At 44.7% G+C, this 23927-nt stretch overlaps 1 long non-coding RNA gene across 4 annotated transcripts in view; it reads left to right on the top strand.

Moving 5' to 3' along the window:
• The window catches only part of LOC104876965, a 228846-nt gene that overhangs the window by 104299 nt on the left and 100620 nt on the right, over positions 1 to 23927 (top strand). For all 4 annotated transcript variants that reach the window (XR_004518552.1, XR_004518550.1, XR_004518551.1 and 1 more), the window contains exon 3: positions 1811 to 1898. This is a non-coding gene — a long non-coding RNA (uncharacterized LOC104876965). The remainder of the gene's footprint in view (positions 1 to 1810; positions 1899 to 23927) is intronic.

Below are 23927 nucleotides of genomic sequence, written 5' to 3' on the forward strand. Positions count from 1 at the left end.
AATTAATATAGAATCAGTCCTATCTTATATGTGAGGAAGCTGAAGCAGAATTAGGCAAAGCAGTTTGTCCAAGCTTACACCAGAAAAGGTCAAGTTGGTGTCCAAATACCAGCACTCTGGCTTCAGAGGCCATGATCTTGACCATTGGCAACCCTGCCCCTCAGGCCTCTAATCCTGAATTAGTCCTTGGGAGAAGTTCAGCTGTACCTTGGCCCTCACAGGATCCATAGAACTTCTGATCCAAGTATTACCCTTGGCTGTTGGATCAATCACCATTCCAGACATACAGCCCAACCTGAGTGTAGGACATACAAGAATGGACGAGAGATCGCATGAATGCATACATTGACCAGTCAATGAATTAAGCAATTGCTTTGAAAAGATCATTAACCTGGACATATCTCTGACCGCTGAGGTGCTACGTGGGGGTGGCCGGCAGCATAGTATGAGCAGAGATGAGACTGAAGATGTAGGCAGAGCCCAGGCCTTTACAAAGGATTTCAAAATGTGTCCTGAGAGCCAATGGAAGCCATGGAGGGACTTTCAGCAGGACAATGACTTTCTTAAGAAGGCCAGTGGTGGTGTGACGTATGGCCAGCCGGATGCTGTCTTGCTTGAAGGGCACTTCCAGTTCTGGCACATGTGAGACAAGGAGTAGGAGTGGTGAGTGAGTCTGTCCCTGCATGGGGGTGTAGATCCTGAACAGAGAGGCCCAGCTGCTTGCCGAACAGATGTAAGAAAATTTCCTCATTGCTGACTTGCACGGTGGCTCTCTGCCTTAACCCTGTTGCCCCTTCCTAGTGGGCTTGGGATAGGGATTTTCCTCCAGCTACAACCTTGGCCAGCAGCTGCCCTTTCAGACCATGGCCTTGTGCCCAAGGATTCTGAGTCATGGAGGCAGCAGCCTCAGGAGAGGCAAGGAGCTCAGCTGACATTTTGAGCCGACACGGATGTGTCAGCACCTACAGTTTCCTGAGCCTGCTGGGCAGCCAGACTTTGGCTGAGGTCATGAAGACATAGCAAATGGAAGCTCACAGCACCCCAGGGGAAGGGACAGAAGTAATGACCCATCAGGCTCCATACAGCCCATTAGCATTGAACATTGCACTTGCTTCTGCTCTTGACCCAGACTCTGAGTTCTTGTCGAGGTCACCCAGCCATGCCAAAGGGGGCAACAGCTGACATCCTTGCTATAGCTTTATGAGAATGAGAGGGACGGGATGCTGTCATAGGTGAGATCCAGAGGTGATTCAGTGCAGCTCATCATCAGTTTTCCAAAGGTTCTGGGGTTACAAAGGCACAGTCTCTGCCTGTGGAAGCTACAGCCCTTGTGGGATGACAGACTCCCAAGCAAACATGGCAGTGCAGGGGCCGCCCCCTGCAGAAATGGGGAGTGCATGGAACAGCAGCCTGGCAGGCAGTAAGAAGAGTTCCCAGAACAGGAGCAGGATCCAAGAAACTGAACACAGGGAGTGCGTGAGCTGGACCTGGCTGGATGAGTTGGACTTTGAAGAAAAAACCAAGAAGGAAAGGAAGCAGAGGCAAATAGAGGAGCATAGTAGTTGAACCAAATAACTCAGGAGCCAGAGTGCTGAGTTTAAAATCACTTTGTTCATGACACATTACTTATCCTTTCTATGTATCAACTTCTTCTGTGAACAAAACAGTAGTACTAGTACAGACTTCAGAGGATTTGAAATATTAATGTACATAAAGTGCTCAGAAGAGTGCCCGGCCCACAGTAAGTACTATAAAAGTATTAGGTGTTGTTGTTGTTGTCATTGTCACTATTGCCTTTGTCTTTGGACAGTGATCCAGGATAAAAGCCATGAAGCTACAGGTGGATGAGAGACCAGTTGCAGGAGTGCAAAGACCAACTACGGCCAGAGAGAGTAATGGTGAGTCATTGAGATTTTAACCTTTCTCTTCCATGGGGAATTTTCACAAGCAGAAGACGATAGGTAACAAATAAGTGAGGCTTACCTGTGCCCATGCCTCGGACCCGAGGAAGGAAAACCTATTCAGGGTGTAAGCTCCAGCTTTAGTCCCTGCCCTAGCCACTGAGCAGGCTCAGTCTCTACCCCAACTTAGTCACCAGAGCCAGAGAGAGAAGGCACGAATGGTTTTGTTCAACCTGGACAAACATGGGTGAATCTGATGCCTGGAGGTATGGTGGAGCAAGAAGGGAGACCGTGGATGGGCATAGAACCTGCCTCAGATTGACATGTGGTCCCAAGAGGAGAGGGATACCCGAGGGGAAGATGAATTTGAGGTGCACTTGGGGCAAGGTGAGCATCCATGAAAGTATCCCAGAAGAGAGAGGAAGTCTGGGATGAGGTCTAGAGCCCTAACAGAAGGGCCTCGCAAGGAGCACACAGAATTCCAGGGTCCCAGCCAACTGGCGAGCGTGGGCTTACGGCTCCCTGGGGAAGTGAAGCAGCAACTGAGTGAGCAGAATGCTGGTGAGAGCAAAGAACTATTTCTTCTCCCTCATATCTGTCCCTTTAATCTCCACTCTCCTACCTCCGGAGTAAAATCTTAGGTGTATCATAGTTTGGATTGGCCATTGCTTTCTAATAAAGTCCTTTGGTCATGTTCAGGCCCCCAAATGATCTCATTTATGCAATTAGCATGCCCAGTATGATAATTAACACTCAAAGCTTTAAGTAAAGTGAAAGTTCTTCCTTTTCCCCCAGCCTGATCACAGGTGATAGGGCTGAGGTTTCAAGGTCTACTTCTCTCCTGGTCTATCTTCTCCTTGCTCTATTTTCTTTCTGTCTCACCCCTAGCAAGCTGCCCAGACTCCTCCTGGATAAAGACAGAAGGAGAGAAAGTGGGGCCTGCTGGGCCTGGCTGACTTGGATGATTTTTATGGATTCACTTGGGCTTGAGTGATGTCCAGTGCTAACTCAAGGCCCCTTCTTGGGAAAGTTCCTTTACAAGATGTCTCTAGGTCAGTTTTCTCCTACAGTCCACTTGATTCATGGGGAACATGGCCTCCACCACACTCTGCTTTGTTGATAGAAGCATGGCTTTTCACTAGGGTACACCGGCGTCTCTCTTCCTGACCTATCAGACAAGCCTCGAGCTCTCGCCCTACGTAAGTGTCAGACACTAGGTCACTTTCTCCCAATGTCTAAGTCAAATATATTAAGCCCTAACTTCAGTGCCCCTTCCTCACTTGGCTTCAGATGAAGAGAGGGTCCCCTTCATCACCATGGGCTGGTGGTAGATATCTGATGTATTAATAGATTTTTTTTTCTCTTTGAGTTTATTGGTACATTTTAGGTATACTGTACAGTTGCATTCATCATTGGGATCTTGTACCTTTACATGACAGGTCTTGGTTCTCATTTTTTCCCTTTATCCCTGCCCTCCCTTCACCCCCTCCTCCCTTCCCTATTTACAAATACTTTATTTCCATTTTTTCATTTTCTTGTGTTTTTTTCTTTTCCCTTAGTACCTTTCCCCTACCCTTCCCACTTCCCCTACACTGTTAGCCCTTTTCTTCCTATTTCACATTGTCAGCTATATCATTAGAATTTCCCTGTCTCACCCGCAATGTTTCCAACTTGACCCCTTGTGTTGGATGATGAGATTAAATTCTCAAAACTGGTTTTGGGCCCCTCTTTTGCAAACACAGATCTTGAACTTGGTGGACAGGGCAAACCACCTGAGTTCCCTCTGTCCTAAGGCCAAGCATTATGTGAGGTTCACTACTGTATTTTCAGATCCTCCAACTGTATTTGGCATTTAATTGCTGAATTATTCTGGCAGACAGAATAATGGCCTTCAAAACGTCCAAGTCCTAATCCCCAGAATTTAGGAAAATGTTAGGTTACATGGGAAAGGAGGATTAAATTTGCAGGTGGAATTAGGGATGCTAATCAACTGACCTTGAGCAAGGGAAGTAATTTTAGATTTTCTGGTTGAGCCTAATGCCATAACAATGGTCCTTAGAAGTGAAAGAGGTGGGCAGAAGGTCAGAGTTAGGGAGAGCTTTGAAGATACAATGCTGTCAGTATGGAAGTTAGGAAGTAGGCACAAGCCAAGGGATGCAGCCTTTAGAAGTTTGTTATGTTTTTGGTCTAAAATGTCCCACCAAATTCTAATGTGTGTGTGGAAGGTGATTGGATAATGGTGATGCGATACTCATTAGTGGACTCATCCATTGATGAGTTGAGAGCTGAGTGTGCTCTTAGGAGCTGATTGGAGGTAGGTTACTGGGAATGTGACCTGGAAGGGTGTATTCTTGTCCCTGGATCCTTTTCTCTCTGCTTCCTGTTGCCACAGGATGAGCAGCTTCCCTCTGCCGTGCCTTTCTTCCTTGGAGCTAGCCAAGTATAGACTGAAACTGTGAGCCACAATAAACTTCTCCTCCTTTACAGCCTGGGTATTTGATATTTTGTTCAGTGACAGGAAAGTGACTAAGATAATTCTGGAGAAGGCAAGAAAATGTATTCTCCCTTAGAACTTCTAGAAACAAAGACAGCTTGTCTAATGCCTTCATTTTATCCCAGTGGGACTCATTTAGGACTTATGACCTCCAAAAGTAAGATGTTACACTTGGTGTTGTGTTAAACTACTAGATTTGTAGTGATTTGTCACAACAACCCAGGAAAACTAATACAATCAATACTTAATAAATTGTTGGCTGAATTGTGAAGTTACAATGAGCGAGAAGGTTGCATAATGAATGTGGAGTCCAAGCAAAGGCAGGATAAAAGTTCAGAGGGTTGTGCCCTCTATGGGGAGAGTTGAGACCTCTCTGCACGTTCCCTGTGCCACTCTGAGGTGGCAGGATATTCACCTCAGCCACACTTGGAGGTGTCCATGGTCAGCACTGGACTAACAGTGCCAAGTCCTGGTTTGTAAAAAACCTGACCACTCCTTTCTGCAAATTTGCTTTTGTAGTTTTCAAAATGGTAAAAGTAAATTTCCCCTGCAATTCAGATGAATATTATCACATGAAAATAGAAGCTTCCTTTTTTCTAATATTTTATTTGTTGTCTTCAGAGGCAAATGGCTGCTATTTTAAAAGGCCCTTTTACGATTTTCCTACAATATAACAGCACATATTTCCATATTTACTCATGCACGCACATACACAGAGTGCTTTGATAAGAATTACACTCTAAATACTGTTCTACAAATTTCTTTGTTCGTGTAACAACATATCTGGCTATCTTCCTTTAGCACATATAAGTACACTACGTTCTTTTTAACAGTTTCATAGTGGTCCATTATATGCTATGATTTATATAGCCACTGCCATAGTGACATTTAGAGGGCTTGGTGTAGCAGATTCTTTAATATTTAATTGCGCTGTTTCAAGACTATGAACTCACAGACCTTTTGTGCCTTTCAAAGACCCTGACTATTCATTTTTGGAATGTCTACCCCATATCACATCAAACATATTTAAATACACCCACATTCCACATAAAAAAGAAATTTTTACTATAAAAATTGAAAGGAAATTTTATGATTTTGCTCTTGATATAATTTGACTCTAGTAAGTTATTTGATTTATGATTGACTATAATTTTTCAGTAAACATCGTATATACTTGGGAATTCTCTCAAAGTGAGACAATTTAACCAGCAAATAGCTTTTAAGTGTATTGACATTTTTATGAATACTAAGCTTAACAACTAACAAATGTTCCAGAATGCTATACTTTGTAGATATTTTAATAAATACTAATTTTAATTCTGTTGCTTTCTTTTTGTATTTTGGAGTCAATCATTTTCTTTTTTAGACCTCTTTTTTGTGAAGGGTGGTTCTGGGGATTGAACCCAGAGTTTATGCTAAGCAAACACTCTACTATTAAGCTACATAGGTAGGTCTTTTTATTTTATTTTACTTTTTATTTTGAGATAGGGTCTCACCATGTTGCCCAGGTTGGTCTGGAACTTGCCATCTTCCTGCTTCTGCCTCACAGGTAATCGGGATGATAGGCCACCGTGCCCCTCATGCTTTCTTAAAGCTTTGAGAAGTTTGTAATCCCTAGACGTGATGACTGGAGCAACAAAGGGTCAAAAGGCTGTACACACCGCCCCTTGCTGGATTCTTAGGCTCACTCTGGAGGAGAGTGGGAGAGAGTTGGGGTTTATGTAGGGCTGGCTTGGGTAGGAAGCTTCCTGGAGTCCCCAAAATGGGTGCCTTCCAAGATGGTCTCAAGGGCAGAGTGAGGTAGGGTATTGGAAGGGGTCATAAAGAGGAGCAGAGAGACAGCTAAGGAACATCGCCCAGGGCGAGTCTTTTGCAAGGGAATAAAATGGGCTGGGCTTTGGGTTTCCTTAGTGTCCTCACCCATACATCCCATAATAATCTCTCAAAGGGCTTGTTTATTTATTGCTATTGGGAAGGTCTCCCTTGTTTGCCTTTCAAAGGGTCACCAAGCCTTCAAGGTCTAGAGCTTTCTCCCTCCACTCCTCTATTCAAACTACTGTAAAACTGGAGCAGGCCACAGAGGTTGATGCGGAGCTGACTAATGGGCAAACCAGGGGCCTTCATCGCAGGTAAATTTCCCCATCTGCATTGCTACATGTGGAAATGGCATACTGATCAGAGTGGTAAGTGCTCAAGAGGGAAGGGCAACATAATGACGAAGACAATTTGGCATCTCATTTAATTTCCTCACACAAAATTAACATTTTTGAAAAGATTGACTTTCTCCATGGAAATTCCTCTCCAATACAAGCACTTGTTCAATGATGGCCTATTATAAATGCTTATGATCCTGAGGATGAGATTTCTATAACATCAGACGCTATTATTATTCTGAATAAAATCACTGTGAGGACAATTTCAGGTCCCACAAGCAGCTCTTAGCTTTAAGAAGTCCCTGTGGATCAGAACACAATTTCCATAGTTCAGTGACACAGACAGCCAGGAAGCTGGGCCAGTGTCATGGGCCAGGGGAGGGGAAAATCCATGTGGCTCAGGGAATGTAGCAATGGGACAAGACAGAGATACACAGCCTTTGGCTCTTGGGTTATCCTGCCTGAGACAGGAAGGAGCTCACAATTTCAGGTCCACACACCATTTCCTCCAGTTCAGTCCTGGTGGACCATGGGACTCCCTGGAAGACACTTGTAAGGTCCATTGTGCTCTGGATAGCTTTCTTGGTAATCTTTCATGCTCATCTTCTTCCTCCTCCACCCTAGGCCACTGTGGGGTGATTTCTGCTACTAAAAATAGCAAATGTATCTGCTCTTGCTGAGGAATCCAGTCCTGTCACCATTACCGGAGAACTGCCCATTCCAAACCAAGGCAAATGCTGCCCCATATCAAGGATGTATACGTTGATGCTTTTTCCATGTGGGAGAGAATGCAGTGATGTCTGCAGTATCTATTCTATTCCTTCTTCTTAGTAAAAGAACTCCAACTTTTAGCTAGAAATATTGACATCCAGCAAATGACTATATTTTCTTTTTTTCCCCATTAAGTTTATTGGTACACTTTAGGTATACAATACAGTTCTATTCATCATTGGGATCTTGTACCTTTATATGATGTATCTTGGTTCTTATTCTTTCCCCATTCCCCTGCCCTTCCTTCACCAGCCCCACCTTCCCTATTTACAAAGCCTTTGTTTCCATTTTTTCGTTTTAAAAGACTATATTTTCTGAGTTACCCTGCAGCTACAAATAGCTATAAAAGCCAGTTCTAGCCAGTAGGATTGATACAGAATTACTGTGTGAAACTCCAAGCGCATTTCCCGAAAATGAAGACATACCCTTTCACTTAATTTTGCCTGAAATGCAGCCGATGTTATGGTTGGTGCTCCAGCAGCTACCTTAGACCACAAAATGGCCTTGAGAATGGAAAACATGTACTGAAGATGACAGAGGCTTGTTGTCCTGATGACACCACAGAGCTGCCATCTCAGCTTTCTTTCTAACGTGACTTTTGAGTCTTATGCTATATGCAGTCAAATGTTTTGCTGAGACATGCCTCTTGTTGAAAGTCCCGCTTCCAAAACTTATGGAAACCATACAGCACCAGCTCTCTGAAGCTGTAGTCACTCTCTGTGGAAGTCTTTTTATTCTCTTCCCACACAGGAGTTCATGGAAGCTGAGTGACACAGTAATAGATGGACACTGGACTGGCATCTTCCTCTTCTGTCATCTGCCCACAGGCCTGTCATCATCATGGCCACCTCCAATCAAGTTTTCCCTGGAGTGATTCATTTCCCTGCGGACTCTTCAGCCTTCCATCCAAATATGTGTCTGGTAGACTAGCCGAGTAGTCATTTGGCCACGCTTTCATCCCATTCATGATAAAGCCGACACTTCTGTGCTCTTTCTCCTGGGTAAGGCACATGGCCTGTGACTAGTTCCTGACTATCATTCAAGGAACATCTTCTTGGAAATACTAAGAAAAGGTCAAACTACTTGTAGGCACGCTGAACATCTCCTCATCTGGAATCTCCAGGCACAGAGGACCTATGAAATAGTAAAAAAAAATACAATTGTGCATGGAGTTTTTTTTCCCCCCTTTTGTAGCTGGGCAAGTTTGCCCTTGTCAGTGGTGCTCCTTGGCAGCATCTGTGATAGTTAGATATTTATTCATCATATAATTTTTCCCTGACACCCCACCTTCATGAGGGGAGCACAGGTTTCTGCCCCACTAATATTACACTTGGTCATGTGATTTTGACCAAATGAATGTGTAGCAAGGAGTAAAATCTAAGCTTTAAGAGTATTCACACATTTCTCTTTGTCCTTCTGAGAGCTTTCACCTTACACTGTCAAAGCACTCTGGGCTCTAAATGAGTCATTTGTTGCCAAGTTATAAATGAGTTATAGTTTATAGCTAACCTACAGAGGTACAGTCTGAATCAGGGACACCCCAGCTGACTTGCAGATTTGCAGGTTTGGGCATAAATAAAAATTATTTTGTAACTACTTTTTGGGGTGTTTATTTCAGTAAAATTCTAACTGATATAATAAGACAGCTCTCTCATGTCTAATAATTGTTCAATTCCTAGTTTGACTGTTTCAAGGTTAAAGTGATATGATTGATGAAAAGGTGTCAACAGACACAAGAAAAGGAAATGAGCTCTTTTAATACAAAGTAAAAGATACAATTAACTACATGCAGAAATCTTCCCAGAGAAAGGATATAGCAGCAGGCCCAGTCCAAGGAAGTACTAGGATATAGTCTGGCTGCTGTAACCAAGAGACCCAAATTCTTAAGACATCCTTCAAATCCCAGCTCAAGCTTTACCCTCGCAAGCCTGCACTCCTAAAGAGCCTACCATGCTCTCTACCACTGGTCTGTCCTGATTCAGAGCTGCTCTTAGAGTTCAGGAAAGATGAACAACCTGCCATATACTTTTAGTATTCCTCAAACATCACTTGGCACATTGCTGGTGTTCAATACCTATCTGAAAAGTTACTTGGATGCTTGAGTTTGGCATAAGAAAGGTAACAGCACACACACCTGGCTGATATGTGTGACCCAGATGGCAGGTGCTTGTGATATACACAGATTCATGCCCTCTGACCTGCCTCCCTGCCTATAGAATCATGCCATAATGCAGCCAAACAAATTGTCTACAGCACAGAGTTGACCATGCCACTGTTATTAAAACCATCTAGGAGCCCTCAGTGCTTTGAGATCAAGGCTGAAACCTGCAATGTGGCTTACAAAGAAAGGGTACAGAGTATTGGGTTTAAATGCTTGCATTTGATCATAGTCATCCCCCGACTTCCCTCCCAAACTGGGTATTTTGAATTGTGTCTGGCAATCCTGTTTACAAAGCCCTCCACCTTTTTCTCCACTTTCCTCTGAAACCTCCTCTCCCACTAAGCCTCTGCCTTAGATATTTTAAACCTCTTCAGCCCTTCTGCCTTTTCTTTTGGACTTTCTATCATGCTGCTTCTGTGAGAGTTAAGTGAATTCACTAATGCAAAGGACTTAGCACAGGTCTGGTTCTAAAGGACAAAGCTGGCACATAATAGGAGGCACTGAAGTTTGCTGTTATGGCCATTCCCCACCTTGTTGGACACACGCCATCCTCACAGCCCCTATTTTCCAGGTTAATTTCTACCCATTTGTATGGTTTGAATGTCATTTAATTGTTTAATATGAGTGTCCACCAAGGATTCATCTTAACTGAAGTCTTGGTTGGCAGGGTGATAACATTAGCCTATGGAGATTTGGGAGGTGGAACCTTGCGGGAGATCCTAAGTAACTGGGAACATGAGGTAGTTGGAGTGCGACCTTTTGAATTCTCACTAGAGGACTGCTATCATAGGAGCAAGCTTGGTCCTGCCCACCCCCCCTTTTATAGCTCTGATTTGAGATGTGATCGTTCCTTCCTATAATCCCACCATGATTTTCCATCACCTGCTGCCCTCACCAAGGTCAAAGAAATGGAGCCCCCAACATTAGACTTTTAACCTTCAGAACTGTAAACTAAATAATCTTCTCTACTTCAAAAGTTGCCGGTGTCAGGTATTTTGTTATAGTAATGGACAGCTGACTGATACATGCATCCTTAGGAAGTTGGTGATCTCAGACCTGTCAGTCTCATCCTTGGGAAGCCTTCTCCAACCACAACTTGGAACAGATTAAGTTTTGGCATGTGCTCTTAAGTGCCCTTTACTTACCCTGTAGTTCTGCTGTGGCTTGCATGTGGATTTTCCCTCTAACACTCATATTGAGATTGGTCTCCAGTATAACAGTGTTGAGAAGCTGTCAGGCCTTATGAAGTGATTAGGACATTAAGAAGAATTAGTGCCTTCCTCTTGGGAGTGAGTTCTCACTCTTACAGGACTGGATTGAGAGCAAGCTGGCACCTCTCTCCTGTTTCTCTGTCTCTGTTTCTGCCTCTCTCCTTTTCTCTCTCTCTTTCTCCCCTTCCCCCTCTCCCTCTGCCATGGGGTTCTCACCAGAAGCCCAGCAGATGCCAGCACCATGCTTTTGGACTTCTAGAACCATGACCCAAAGTAAACCTCTTTCCTTTATGAAACACTCAGCCTGTTAGGACAACAGAAGGCGGACCTTATCACACTTTTGCATGACCTCCTACAATCTACAGTCTGTTACCCTACTAGACCATAATGTTAGGAGAGAAAGGAATTGGCTTTGTTCACATCTCTGCTCTCATTGCCCAGCAAGTACCTGAGGGAGGTGGTTGCATTCAGTAGACTGATTGAACAAATGAATGAATGAATAGCACTGGGCAAATCCCTAATTCCTCGGGAGCTGATTTCTTAGATAACTCAACCCCATTGTGGTCAAGGACCAGAGAGTTTCTAACACTGCCCAGCTGGAGTGCTAATTCTTCTTGGAATGCTCAGACCTGGTCCTGGCAGAAAGAAGACTGGGGTTTCAAGTTTAATTCTTCCTTTCGCAATCTTGCAAACCATGTGTCTTTAGTGTTGGGCAAATTGCTTCTCTGAACTTCATGTCCTCATCTGAGATGTGGGGTTAAGAAGTTGCATCTGAATAGGACTGGGGGGGATGATTACCTATGAGGTAATGCTGAGCCTGTGAGAGGACACAGCATGTAGCAGGAGCTCAGCAAATGCAAATTTTCTTCCCGTTCCTCCTACTGGGCTAACCGGGGCCAGGTTCCTTCAATGAAAATAAAAAAGTTTGGAACCACATGACCCATACCTGCTCAGTTTGCATAGAGCAATGTATTCCAGTTTCAGATCAGTATTAGGAAACTCCATACTTTAAAGATGAGAAGGAAAAAAATGTGGAAGTGAGAGAGGCCATGTCTGGAGACTTGAGAGAGATAAAAAGGGCGGGAAGCAGCAGATCAATCATCAAGGTGAAAACTTAAAAGACGATTGATTTTCCTGCTTGATATCCACGTTTCAAGGGCTTTGTTGGGTTCCTCCTGGGAAATCAACTTTGAGGCTTGTCGGCTGAAGTTATTTCTTCTGTGCTCTGTTTCCAGTGGTTTCCCCAGGCTCTGGGCAGGGAGCAACTGCCAGTGTTCCTGGAGAGCAGCAGTGTAACCTTGGGACCATATCTTGCTCTCTTTTCTGTAGTCCTGAGGGTTTCTAGGGGGCTGGGATGGAGTTGCTTCACCTAGCTCCAACCCACCTGCTCTGTCTCTGCACCTGGGCAAGCTGAGGTACCTGCCTGCAGGACAATTGCTACTGACTTTTGGGCAACTCCCTCCAACTTTCTTCTGAAAGTTGGAGATAAATGGACAGGTTGGGGATGTTTCAGGTGATAGGAATAAGATGTGTCATTGGGATGTCAGCATCAGAACAGGTGAGCCTATGTTTCCCAGGGCTGAGTTCAAAAATCAAGCAAGGCAAAGGAGTGGAGCTAGGTACAAGGTGAGGCAGTAGTGGAATAAGCTGAACAGACCCACAGTGCTCACTGGGAACTGCAAGAAATCATATGGTGGTAGAGGGTCTGGAATACTCCAGGCCCAAGCAGTGGACAGATCTAGTTTAAATGCTCGGGGTCAAGGCTGATTACTGTAACTTTAACTCTGTAAGGATGGTTCAAGGATCACTGTGGGTAGTGAATGGAAAGTCCTAGTGTGCAGGGTTTGACAATGGGATAAGCCAGAGGAAAAGTACAAGTCAGACAAAGGAAAAAGGAAGTGACTTGCAGTTTCTCTCCCATTCAGCATGCCACCGCCCCATTTTGCATGCTGTCCCATCCTTTTCTTACTCCAGGTCCTCTGTTAGTAGGCACCTCCTTGCTTTAGCACTGGGGGCTCCCTCTTGACCTTGGAGTCTCCACAGATTTCTCCTCAAGTAACTTGGTTTTGGGGGAGTTGTATAAATTGGCCGCTCTTTGCCTTTTATATCTCCTCTGCCCAGAGCTAGGTGGTTCCACACTACTCACACCAGAACCAGCTTCCCTAAAACACACCGGTTGATCCATCCACTCACAGCCCACCCCTTTCTCAAAGGACCTGATTGTGGAGTTCACCTGCTCCTCCCCATGCTTCATCCCACTTGGCCGTAATCTTTGCTCAAGCTTTACCATTTACTCCAAGACTCAGGTGACTTCCTGATTGGTCTTAACCCCAAACATGCTTTCCCCTGTTCATTCTTCAGATAGCCACCTGAGAAATATTTCTAAACCATAAAAAAATTTTTTTTAATCACTATCCTGCTTTAAAAAAAAGAACAAAAGGTTTTTAAAAAAAATCTATGTACACTATCTTTTCTCATTTTCACCCCCTACTGTAGGCATTCCATCCATCCATTATTATATGTGTATCCTTGAATGTGCATATATCTTTGGAAAATAAGGATTGTTCTGATTACATAAGTGATACTGCGCTAAGACCCTGAAATGCTTCTTGTCTTTCCCTCATTATGTTAACTTCTGTCCACACTGTTGTGCTTGCAACTAGTTTCATTGCTTCCTCTGCTTTGCAAGGATACCTAGATTACTCCCAGCTCTGTGCCTCACAAATCATGGGCACATGTGTGCTATTGTGTCCATCCCTAAGGACTGGGATAGGAATTTCTTTGGGTGATCGCAGAATCACAGAGCTTCCCAAGTGTTCTCAGCAGTGTGGCTGAACCAGTCCACATCCCACAAGCCCAAACCCCAGCACTATTTGACCCCTATGGCTCCATCTCCTGCCACCCCATCCTGAGTTCCCATGGCATAGTAAGTTCACTGTACAAAGGTGAGTGTTTCTGAAAATTGTCTAACCCAGGAGACCCCCTTGTATTATAGACTAGGACACTAGGGCTCAAAGAAGGGACATTCATGGCTCATGTTCACATAGCTTAGAATGGCTTAACTAGGAGAGTCTGTGACTCTTGATAAGTCCAGGCCCTCCTCATTTCACCCCAATGTCAAAGTTTCCTCCTATTTTACGCAAGTGGGAAAGAGAATGCCAGAGACATCAAGTCACAAACTTTGGGTTACATGGAAAATGAGAAGATGTAAGGAAATGGTGGCTCTTTTGTCCCCCATGTGACCTTCCCCGATGTGGATTCCACTTACAAAGTAAGCCCGAGCTATACACTAACAAGAGAGGCACCTGGGGGTTGGGCTCACTTCACATCCGGCAAAGCAGTGAGGGCCCAGATGGGCCACCCTGCCGTGCTCACCTCCCCAGTCCTCACAGAGTCCTGGATGTTCTAATGGGCCTTTTATCAGCCTGAGCTTTCTGAGGCTTCAGCTCCACATAGCATATCAAGAGCCAATATGTAATTGTCAATTGTTCCAATGCATCACAGTTGGTTTGGGAAACCCAAGGCTATGTATAAGTCAGTTTAAAGCTTATAAAATTGTTTGGGGACAATAATAATGTAAAAAAGCAAGTTCTTCAGTACAATTCAAAGTGAAATCATGACATTTTTCATTTCCTTGCCCCCTTTTTACCTCCAGCACATCACTCCCACACTGAAAGAAGGTTTGGGAGGTACAGAAAGAAGTGGAGGACGCAGTGATGTTGGGAGTGGCTTTCTGGACGTACACAGGGCAGCCCTAGGGAAGGATCCCCACACTAAGTAAGAAGGGAACTCCCCCTTGAACACAGGACACTAGGTGCCTTAGGTCCCACACACCTAGACTCCACGGCTTTTCAGCTTCTGCAGTGAGAGCTAGGAATCTGGTCCCCTTTGTTGCTTGTTCTTTGTGCAAAAGCAGCCACATCCTACCTCCACACCTCCTCCTCCCCTAACCCCCTCAAGTTCACCCACAGGTTACACACAATTTAACAGGCAGATATAATCTCACCATGATTTTAAAGTCATCCACTGGATATATCCTAGCTCTGCTTTTCTCTGCTTGTCCTCTCCCTCCTCCTCCTTCCAAACCGTGCCATAGCAGAAGCCTGTCAGATGCATCAGCGATTCTGCTCTGTTCGGCTTTGTCCCCTTCTGTTGGCACTCACAATGGCGGAGTGCACAGTCTTCCATGTTTCTGAGGAAATGTAAACTGTAATGGTTGAGAGCATTGGCTCTGGAGTCATGGAAGCCTGGACGCTAGCTGTGTGACTGGTAAGTCGCTTAACCTCTCTGAGCCTACTTTCCCCAGCCCCCAAACCGGGAGTACTGTTACGAACCCACCTGTCGACACACCTATGCTAACTTCTATTTTCGTTAATTTATTTTACCTGTGGTAAAATGCTAAGAGTGATGCCTAGCTTACAGCAAATGTGAGTCAGGTGTTGGTTATGACAAGGGTGATTGATCATGAGGACGGATGAGCAATCTGAGAAGGGGAAAAGAGGTGGGAATTGGGTGGATTGATCATTTCTGTTTCATCTTTCCCTCATTGTCATTGGAGTTCGGAGATTTTACACACGTACAAAGGAACCTCTAGGAAGCCAGTACTAAGTCAGCTTGGCACGTAGCTGGAGAGAATTCTTTTGAGGTCAGCGATATATGGTCTGGACATATGGGAGGGTATAGTTGGAGTTTTGCCCTTTTAGGAAAGAAAATTAGCACCCATGCCACATAAGGAGTTCTAGTGTCTTGTTACTCAGAATAGGATCCTGGGACAAGCAGGTGAGTTTCTCCCAGAAGTTTCTCAGGTCCACAGAATCTTAGGTCCCAAACCCCTACTTAATCAGAATGTGCATTTTAATAAGACACTCAGGAAATTTCTGTGCACAGTAAAGTTTGCCAGGTACTGTTCTAGTGCAAGTATGGGGCAGCGGATTCAATGGCCCTGCTTTGCTGTCTCACAGGACAACATGTGCTCTGTAGGCAGGGGCTGTGTTCTGTTCTTATATGCCTTCAATATTTAACATTGTTCCCACTACATAGCGAACACTCAAAAAATTCAGCAGGGTTGATCAAATGAGCAACAACATAGATGAATGAATGATAGGTAACTGGGAGGTTCAAGAGTTCCACTGTGTTATGTTGAGTCCTTGGTAAATAATTCTGGGGTAGTACAGCAAGAGGAAAAATTGGTAAGAGACAAACACTTTTGTGGCACTTAATTTTTCTCCAAAATAGACCTAGATTGGCTTGAGAGCCTTGAAACTTTCAGTTTTGTGTAAGGATTGACCTTGTGTCCACCATGTGTCCTCACTTACATACTCAAGTGACCCGGGCCCAGAAACGAATCAGGTCATCCTAACCTAACTTGTTCTAGGAGTACCCAGCCAGCTGACAGTGAGCCTTGCATCCTCATCTGGGCACTTGCTATCTGGACCCTAGCAACACTGGATACCTTTTTATGAGGAGAGATGATGGCTTATTGAACTTACCTTCTCCAAGGCTTTGAATATCTGAATGACATTTGCCTATTCCCACACTTTCCAGTCACCACCAGATTTGTATGACTCCTCAAAGTCAACAAATCATCACTGGGCAATCGCCTTTGCAGGTGTTTTAAAATATCCTGGCATGTTGTTTGTCTGGGCCGAGAAGTAGGGACAAACATGACAGCAGTGTCTGATCGTAGAATTCTCTCCTTCCTCTTTTAGATGTCTTTTATCCCTACCAATGTTTATCCTAACCTTTAGAGTCTAAAGGATTATGCCAAAGAAATATGATAGGGGAGGGTTGTCAGACCCAGGGCCTTAGATCTGTGGGCAGCTCAGAGGGACCCTGCTGTTCAAGGCAGCCTTTATCTTGCTCCCTGGCAAGCCCTCCTCTGTGATTACTCAATTATAGAAGACCCTTTAAGGATGGAGGCAGAGTAGAGTGTGTTCAAGATGTCACGTCAAACAACCAGAGCTGGGATCCCAGTTGGTGAAAGGCAGACCAGCTGGGGACAGCTGTTAGCACTAGGGGGCTCAGGTTCCCATGGCCCTGGGAAGTGTGAGGCACACCGTCCTCCATCCTGCTCTGCAGGTCTCCCTGTCCTACATCAAAATAGCCATTCTTATGCTGCCTTTGCCTGTGTAAGTGCAGCAGATCTGATGGTTGCCTATTCTCAGTATCCTCTCCTACTCCTTCTCCCCCTTTCCCCCCTATTTTCATTGGGTATTCACCACAGGCCTCAGGGGATTTGTTCACAGCTCTGTGTGGTACAGCTGGCTGAATCTAAACCAGCGGTTGTTATTTCCATCCCCAGTACCAGTGACTGGGAATCAGTGCTGGCCAGTAAGTTGCGAAGAATGCCTGCAGAGCTGTTTCTAAGAGATTTACCTTGTTCTTCAAAAGATACCCAGAGAAGAGAAGGTATTGTCTCTCCCTCAATGTCAACAGGTCTAAAACGGATGCCTGGATATGGCTATAGCTCCAGGAAAACCCCGATTTAAGACAACGCCAAGATATTCTGGAAGGCAGAAAGAAAATATTTTTAAAAACCTTGGGTCCTTGATGACATGTATAGGCCTTTGGATTAATCAGCCCAGTTGCATGCTGCTCTGTTTCTGGACTGGTTGTAATAGGAGATTATAAATCTTATTATTGTCTGGGGCTGCTGAGTTGAGTCTGCTGGAGCCAAATGTGAAAAAGCAAAATGTGTGATTAGATATAGACATCTCAGGAGGAATTGTACACCACTGTCTCCTTTGCAGTGATAGATCTGCAGAGAAGCCCACCTTGGTGTCAAGCTTCATGGCACCTGTAAGTAAATGCACACACTTCCACACACACATTTATTCAGATAAGGCAGGAAATGGAAGTGGTTACTGGTGTGAATATTTCTACAAGAAGAACCTAGTTATGTTTAAAGCCTCCAGGAAAAGGACACAGTTTTGTTTGTATCAAAGAAATGAAGCTACACCAGGTGGGACTGGGTGAGAACAAGCCAATTAAATTGTGACATTTATTAGTATTTTGTCCCTGAGCACAGGGCCTAATTGGTGCCCAATTTGCCTAGGACTTCTGATGCCATAATTCTGTTGCTGAAACTAAAACTCACAGTTTTAACATTCAGTTGTCCTTTTCCTGTTCAGAGCCCATTAGGTAAGTTAAGAGAGTCACCGTGCCTGGTGCATAAAGATCTTGTGAGGAAGAGGAAATCGATACCCAGCTTCGGGTTGTACCTTGCCCATGCCAGTATGTTGTGGCTCCAGAGGTCAACCTTACTTCTTCCTCTCATCTTCAGCCCAGTTAAAGCCAAGCCTTACACTGGTCTTGGGTGAAGTTCTCCCCAGAAACAGAGTCCACGATGAAAATTTGTGTTCAGGGAATTTATTGGGCAGAAGTGGAGGTACAGGGGAAAGAGGCCTTGGGAATTGGAAGGAGACGACTGAGGGGAACAGGATCCGACAGGTGGAGGAGTTGAGCTGGGATATAGTAGCAGTGACTGAGATCTCAGGAGGTCCCACAGCATGCTCTGGAGCTGGAAAGACCCTGCAAGCTGTCTTGAATTACAGTGAGGGCTGGAGCCTTTGACCCCTCCCATAGATTGGTTGTGGATGTGGGTAGCCAAGACCCTGGGCAAGGTAGCACTTTGAGGGATGCTAACAATTCCCAAGGAGGACACAGTAAGACATCAGCACCTGGGACATTCAGGCCTTAGGGCTATCGGGGGGGCTCTGGGTGGTACATTACAGCATCTCTCACATCTGATGTGGTGGATATTGGAAAGCATTGAGGAGTAATGCTCTCTTACTCTCCCTTTTTACTCAGCACATCCCAGTATGCGCATTGTAGGCATTTTGTAAATATCACGGGATGAAAATCAATGGGCACTGAGTCCCCAGGGAAGTCCTGTGACACCACCTGTCTTGTCTTCAGCCGACCCCTCCACTCGGAGAAATCACTGCCTCCTCCAGAGTTTCCAGGTATTGTTTGCATCGCACAGATCTGCTTCTGATATGGGGAGAAAAGATGACAGGAAGCTGGGAAGGCTTAGTAAGTATTTGGAAAAAGAATTGCAGCATTGCTGTATAGCAAACAACGAAATAAATTTCAAGTGGTTAAAGAGTTAATCATAAAGCAACTGAAACCATAAAAGCAGAAGGCCAGTCTAGAGGGACATTTATACAAATGGGGCGGTTAAGACTTTCTAAACTTTCTTAAGCATCCAAGAATTTCTAAGCAAAATGCAATAAAGGAAAAGATTGATGAATTTGATTACTTAAAAATAAAAATCTTCTCTGGGTCAAAAAAAAAATACCATAAGCAAAATTAAAAGGAAAACGGCACACGGGAAAATATAATCAACACACGTTACCAACAAAAGGCTGGTGTGCATGAAGAGGTCTCAGAAGTCAAAAAGGAAAAGATAAGCGGCCCCATGAAAAGAGGCAAGTGACATAAAGAGGAAATTCGCTGAAGAAAAATTACAAATAGACACTAAACATATGAGGAGGTATTTAGTCTAGCTGGAAACAGTAGATATGTAAATTAAAGCAACAATGAGCATGGAGACTTGGGCAGTCTCACCCCTCCACTGCAGAGAGAGAGAGTATATCAGTGCAGGTAACCTGGCCCTATCTATCAAAAGCCGTAAGAATGTGCACATGTACTCTTGACTCAGCAATTTTACTTCTATGAATTTGTGTTAATGACCCAAACAAACACATGTGCAAACTACGAATGCATAAGAATATTCGAAAAGCGTTATTTATATTAATGCAAGTGGAAGTAATCTACGTATCTAACCATGGGCAATTAGGAAAACAAATGACAGAATACCCATAATTTGAAATACTGTGAAGTTATTGAAGAATATTTACTAACACAAGAAAAACTTATAAAAAGTGAATAAAACAGGCCATGAAGCGGAACGCACAGCACAGTTAACGTGAATGTGCTGGTGTGTGTGTACCTACACTCAGGAACGCATATTTCCCCAACGTTAACTGTATTATTTGCTTGGCAGTACGTTACTGATTTTTTTCCCCTTTGTGTTTTTCTGTGAGCCGTCCAAATTTTCTGAATTAATCAAGACTTATTTTTATATCCAGAAAATAAAATGTCAGGAACAAAATAATTGGTATAGGTAAGATAGAGAATAATAATGATGTAAGTGTTAGTATGGATGGGAGGACTGTGCCCCAAATTCCAAGGTGTGCCAAACTTGGATCTGTTTCATTTTAAAGCTGAGGACTGAGAGCCAGAGAGAAGCTAACTTGGGTACAACAGAAGACTCCCAGTGGGAAACAGGCACTAGGAGGAGACCATCTGTTATTCCGGGGCAGGATCAGTCCAAGCACCTCTGTGATCAGCACAGGATGGACAACGGGGTGAATGAAGGCGTGAATGAGCAGTCTAATTAGTAATCCTGCCTTCAACCCTCACCTTGTTCCTGCAATTTTTGCTGTGCATGAAAAAGAGCCAGAGAGCTATTCTTGTCACCAAGGCAACCTGACTCTGAGCAGAAGTTGTAGCCCCATGGAGGCCAACTTCTACCTTGGTTTCCTTCCCCCCTGCCTGTCCCTCCCTCTGGCTCTTGCTTAATTTTCTGTACAGAAAGTTTCTGTCAATCTCAAAGTAGAGAAATTTGGCTGCTCCACATGAAGGTATTTTGTATTAACCTTGGCCCCCTGGCACAACTGCATAAACCTCCTGAGGGCCCTTAGTATAGGTTGTGTTGATTTAACTCACTCCTGGGGCAGGTGGTGACACTCGGTTCAGTGTGTGAGTCAGTACCCAGAAGGGTGGATGGGTGGATGGATGGCTGGATGGATGGATAATAGGTAGACAGATATTAAATCAGTCTATTTAAAAGCGGGGGTGGGTGGGTAGAAAAAGTACTAAAAGTTCTATAAATTGGCAAGTCAGGGTAGAAGTGACCGAGAATGTTGACAAATGAGGACAGAGGTATCTTCCCATATTGACCTTCCCCAACTTGCATGTCTCACTCCACTACCTTTTTCAGGACCAAGGAACACACCCCCTCCCAACATGCAGCTCTAGGAGCTCCCGTTGCTTCTGTTTATCTCTATGGAGAAGCTACACAGGCTGGCATAACTATCTATTTACTTATTTCGCTTACCATCTAGTCAGTGAGAACTCTCAGACAGATTTTTTTTTCAGTGTCTTTCAGTTACAAGTTAAAGAAAGCCCCCTCCAAGCTGGCTTCAGTGAAAAGGAGTGTATGGCTCTAATAACAGCCAAGATCCAAGAAACAGTCCTGGATTCAGGGGTAATCTGATGCAGGGGCTCAAGCAATTTCACTAACGAACTCCATCACTGCCTTTTTCCTCCAAATTGGCTCCATCTTCAGAAAAGCACTTCCATGTCATAGCAAGAGGGTTGCAACAGCTCCTGCAATCACAGCCTCCCTCAATCTCCATCAGTCCCTGTCTTCATCATACACATCCTGACCACCGGACACTGCGTGAGACAAGTGGAAACTGAGTAAAAGACAAGTACAATCAGTGAAGCCACACTGTACTCAAGATGATGCTCCTCTGCCCTCCTCTTCCTTTTTCTCTTCTTCTCCTCAACCTCCACCCCTCAAACTCTACCCATGACTGTTCTACTAGGTCCAGTCCTTTACTTTTGAGTCTCCTTTCCTCAGGAGAGATTCTCCTACCTGGCTGAGGGTAAACAATCATTAAATAAATGTTGAATGATTAGTTGGATGGATGGACAGGTGGATGGATGGATGGATGGATAAAATGCTTTATCTGTTCTTACACCTACCAAATTATGGTAATCTCACTCCACATATCTAAATTTCATTTAGACTTCAGCAAGGGTCCCTTCTAAAGCTGATTCAATTTACCTTTATTTTATAACTTAAAATCCTGAGGCTCAGCGCTGGGATTCAAACACAAGCCCATCTGATGTTAAAATCCATTGATCTTTATATTCCACTCAGCTCCTTCCACAGCAAGATGGCAGCTGTGGTTAATGAGATACAAGACTCCTACACATGGGAACTAAACCACTTGGGGTCTCCTCTGCAGTAGAATCTCCCAGACAATGCTGGCCTTGCCTGCCGATACAACACAGCCAGGCTGAAGATCCCCATGGATGACCCACTTCAGCAGCTGGTGTGTCTACCCCACCCACAGTGGTCTGCTTTCCCCTGACCACAGTCACTTGCACCATTGCATCTGAGAGGTGAGCTGTTCTCAGAGTCCCCCTGAACCCACAGTTGCCACAGCCTCTCCCAACTCATTCTGGCTCAGAGGAGCAGGAGCTCCAGCACATTGGAGAAGGAGGGGCCAGACCTTTGGAGTAAGATCTGGGATGCCAACTCCCTTCTCTGAGAGGTAAAATTAAACTTCCCCTTGCAGTCTCAGCCTGCTCAAGTCCAGAACACAGGGGATGCTAGCCAGCCCATGCTCAGAGGCTCCTGCCCCTCTAATGGAAAAGCCAGGCATATATACCTCATGCTCCAGAGACAGCCCCCAGGTCCCAGGCCATGATCTCCCCTTTCTTGGTTTGTGCTCTGCCTATAAACAGGCTTCCAGCCTGACCCTGGCCTTCCTCCAGGCCCTGAGTCCTAAATCCTATAGCTTGGTTGGCCTCTCATCCTGTCTCTCCATGTCTCTCTCCAGGAAGGCTTTCATTCTCTGTGGACAGCCACTGTCTGGGTCCCCCAGGCCCTATGTACATTCTCATCCTAAGATAACCATGGCCACCTATGGCTGTCCTCTAGTTATTCCTGGGACCAACCTCTGGGGCCCAACCCTTTCCAGGATCAAAGTTCTCTAGGCCCCTTGATCTCAGCTGGACTGCTGGGTCCTCTCAGGCTCAAGAGGAAGTTCTGCCATAAGTCATGGCCTAGCAGAGCCTGCATCTGGACTTAAAGTAGACAAGGTTGAACGCTGTGGAACTGATGTGGGGCACGAGGGTTTGGAGGTGTCCTGCTATTGCAGAGTAGTTAGAACCTTCATAACTTCCAGATCTGATGCTATAGACCAGAGGCCACACAATACACAGAAATAATAGCCTGGCGGTAAGATCACTGAATGAGAATCAGCAATTGGTTTCACAACATTGTATACATGCCTGTCCTTATGTGTGTTATACTAGAGGCATTTGCATCACTTTTATTAACCACAACATTTACTCTGACCTGTGTGCCAGATGTTGTAAGTACTAATGCATTTACACATATTAACATTTTTCATCCTTATCCTATCCTATGTGACACTATTAGTGTTATCCTCACTTTTTTCTTGGAGAAATTAAGGCAGTGGGAGATTGAGTAATGTGGCCAAGATCACACAGCCAGCAAGAGGCGGCATTGGCATTTGAACTCAGATCTTTGTGAATCCCACATCCATGTTTTCAGCCTCTTCATTTTATTATTGTCTCAAAGACTCCTGTGGTCTAACAATGGTTGAGAGCCCTCACATGAGAAGAAAAAGTGGGAAAAGCAGAAAAGAGACTTTATGAAGTGAAATGCAAAGAAAAGGAGCTTTAAAGAATCCACCCTCACTCTGAGGCCTGGGGTATGGTAGCAGACCTCTGTTCTCCACGCTTTGCATTTTCTCCTCAGGACAGCCCAGTAGATCCCATTTACAGATGAATAAAGTGTGGCTCAGTGTGTTTCTCAATAAACTGCCCATAATCATATCCTGACATTCAGTCTCAGCCCCACACAAATCTAGACCCATGCCGTGTGAGGCATTAGACTTGCCTAACCATGGACTTAGCCCCTGTGGGCAGCGGTGGTGCTGCCCTGTGCAACTCCCTCCCTCCCACACTGCCTTGGCTTCTCCTCTCTGCCCCGTTCCCCACCCACTTCCTATCCACCACACCTTCCCCTTTTGACTTGCTGGAGATTTAAGTTAGGGAAACAAAAATGAAATGAACACAGCTCAGCCAACCCATCCCCGGAGACACTGACTTACATGGGTCCAATGCCGCTGCTGATGTTCTATTGATTTCCTCTCTAATTGCTGCAGCAGGATCTATATTCATTTTCTGTCTCAAACTTCTCTTTTGTTGGTTCAATCAGCTAAATGAAGGGCCCATTTTTCTCTGCTCCTGTTCTGAAAAGCAACGAAGTTTCAAACGAAGAACTCTTGTCAGAAGTCAGGAGGTCAGCAGGCTGGGGGGCAAAGAGGGTTAGAATTTGATGACCTCTTTTGAAGACTTGGCTTGAGAACACGGCTGGAAAAGAAAGCCCAAGAGGGTTTCAGTGGA

The sequence above is a fragment of the Fukomys damarensis genome, unplaced genomic scaffold (assembly GCF_012274545.1).
Source record: "Fukomys damarensis isolate Sample0158 unplaced genomic scaffold, DMR_v1.0_HiC HiC_scaffold_23, whole genome shotgun sequence".
In the NCBI taxonomy this organism is placed as follows: Eukaryota; Metazoa; Chordata; class Mammalia; order Rodentia; family Bathyergidae; genus Fukomys; species Fukomys damarensis.